This window comes from Malus domestica, chromosome 03 (genome assembly GCF_042453785.1).
Source record: "Malus domestica chromosome 03, GDT2T_hap1".
Classification (NCBI taxonomy): domain Eukaryota; kingdom Viridiplantae; phylum Streptophyta; class Magnoliopsida; order Rosales; family Rosaceae; genus Malus; species Malus domestica.
Window position 1 is genome coordinate 13,793,025 of NC_091663.1, and position 2,595 is coordinate 13,795,619.

At 43.4% G+C, this 2,595-nt stretch overlaps 1 long non-coding RNA gene across 1 annotated transcript; it reads left to right on the plus strand.

Annotated features, from left to right (window-relative positions):
• Positions 1-750: 750 nt before the first annotated feature.
• Positions 751-2,251, plus strand: LOC139194198 (uncharacterized). Its single transcript, XR_011578966.1, has 3 exons — positions 751-987; positions 1,095-1,478; positions 2,090-2,251. It is a non-coding gene; the product is annotated as an uncharacterized lncRNA (long non-coding RNA).
• Positions 2,252-2,595: the final 344 nt, after the last annotated feature.

Genomic DNA, 2,595 nt, shown 5'->3' on the forward strand with positions numbered 1-2,595 from the left:
ATGAACAGATAGGAGAAAATGGATGCATGACCTGAAAATGTATGCAGTGGAGATGGCGGACCCAAGAACAGCGATAGCACGCAACGTTTGAATATGGCCTCTTCAACATATTTAATCTCAGTGTCGGTGAGCTTGGTGCCGTCACCGTCAGTATCATTCTTAAGCGACAGCGACGTCGTCAGCACGTCCACGTACTTCTCGTTCGTCTAAGGTGGTGGGCGCCTTCTCGAACAGATGCTCCTCATGTCCATGTCGTAACGAAGAAGTACCTACGCTGTCAATTTGTAGCTCATGCAGCATAGCCCTGCCTTGTGTATCATCTGAAACCTTGAAAATCAGCTTCAGACTTAATCGCTGGCGGGCTGCACATGTTAAAGCATTGCCTGTTTTTCCCCGCCTGCTTGATCCTTGAATCTGGTTGTTTTAATCTTGTCGTCCGGATTAGGATAAGAGGCCACTGAGGCCAAGAGATCAACACACGATGTGCTGACACCAAGCTGCCATTAGATATCTGACGGTGGGAAGATGACCTACGTGGTGTTTATTCAATCTCAAACATACAGCTAAAGCTGTATGTCTTTGTTTTTTCCCCAAATATGCTGCTTGCTGGCAGGTAAATATGGGCGTTTAAAGCTTTTCCAGCTTTAACAAAAGATTGCTGCATGTGAGTATCATCATTCGCGGCATGTGTTCTGTAATGTTGGTCTGTTTTGGGGTGTATAAGTAAGCCTTCCTGTAAGGCTTTTAGGCACCAAAGCTTGCTGCTTCGTATTTGCGCAGGTTTGCTTGCTTCTCTGAACACCTCAACTACGCAACAATTTTACGGCCGATTGTGCAGCTACTGCATGCTCGCTGCCTCTTACTGTTGCTGCCGAGCCATTGCACAACCACCATCCTTGCTGCATCACCTTTGTCATCCTTGCCCTTATCATTGAGCACAGCCGCCATTCTCCAAGCACTCGCATCTGACTCAGCAGATCATCACTGGTTTGCTTTTTTTTTTTTTTTTTATTTATTTATTTATTTTTTACTTGTTGAAGGACCATGGACCGTGCCCCCTTCTTCTTCCTCATTTTCATTTGAACTTTTTGCAGCCGCTGCTACTTTGAGCCACAGAGACCAGAGAGAGAAAGAGAAAACACCCATTGGAGACAAGATCAAGTTTCTTCTGGTCCTCTCCTTGGATATTAACTGCACCCTGAACCCCAATCAAGTTGGAAATGTTGGCCCTCTGCAGCAGGAAGACGACCCGTTTGCATTCCAACGAAATGCTAGGGAGCATGTGATCATAGGTTAAATTGGGGTTGCAGGCTGTTCTTGATCGAGAGGCCGGTCGTGAGGACGACGGCGTGGATTCGTTTGAGTTGGTTTGGGTGCGCAGAGCAGGATTACAGGAGGGCGTGAGCATGGTTGCAGGCTGTTCTTGATCGAGATCCCCTTGTCACCTGGATCTCTGCATGCATATATATATATGGCTGGTATTTGGCCTGTCCCGTCGTTTGCATGCATATATATATATATATATATATATATATATTATTTGCTTGCTTATATATATATATATGTATTTTATTTGCTTGCTTGTCTTGTCATCCACATGCGTGTATATATATATATGCATTTGTTCTTTGATGCCGTCCACCGTATGCATATATATGTATATATGGTTGCTTGTCCCATCACTTGTCATCCGCATGCTGACTTTCCATATGTACATGCATTTGTTCCTTTGGCTGGCGTGGGGTCCTCTGCATGCATATATATATATATATATATATATATATATATATATGTATTTGTTTCTATGTCCCGCCATCTGCATGCGTATATATGTATATGTTTGCTTGTCCTGCTGCATGCATATATACATATATATATATATATATATTGGTTTGTCCCATGTCCTGCTGCATGCATATATATATATATATATATATATATATATATATATGTATTTGTTTCTATGTCCCGCCATCTGCATGCATATATATATATATATATATATATTTGTTTGTCCCAGTCTGCACATATATAAAATTTCTCATAATGTGCGCTCCTTCACTGATGGATTTCTTTGTCGTAATGCTAGGGATCTTTAATTACGAAGCTTTCAGAGGCGTGGTATTTGGAGTGAGCAGGGTGTGAGCATATTTGTGCCTTCTGCTGCCTAGGGTTTGTACAAGGGACTGCAACGGGGTTTCGTTGTGTAGTGCCTTTTGCTGCCGCTTGGAAGGACTGTCTCGTAGCTACCCGCTTTGCCGTGCTGCTGCTGATTTATTTATTTATTTTTTTTTCGAGGTCATGGTATTTTTTAAGTGCTTTAAGGGCGGCACCCTTACCATTCTTGCACAGGCCGGTGACTTGCAAGACAGAGGAACGACGTTGAAGCTTTACGAGCCACTGACCGGTCCTAAAGCGCTTGCTCTTCCCGCGAAAGATAACTCCATGCATATTAAGTCGTGGTCTTCCGAAGTATCTTGGGATGTGGTGGATTCTGTCCAAGCAGATACGAAGAAGAAGGCGCGCATCTCGAAGATTCTTATCTTGAATCCGTCGCACCATGTTGGTGACAATCATTCGGCCTCATTTAAGCTT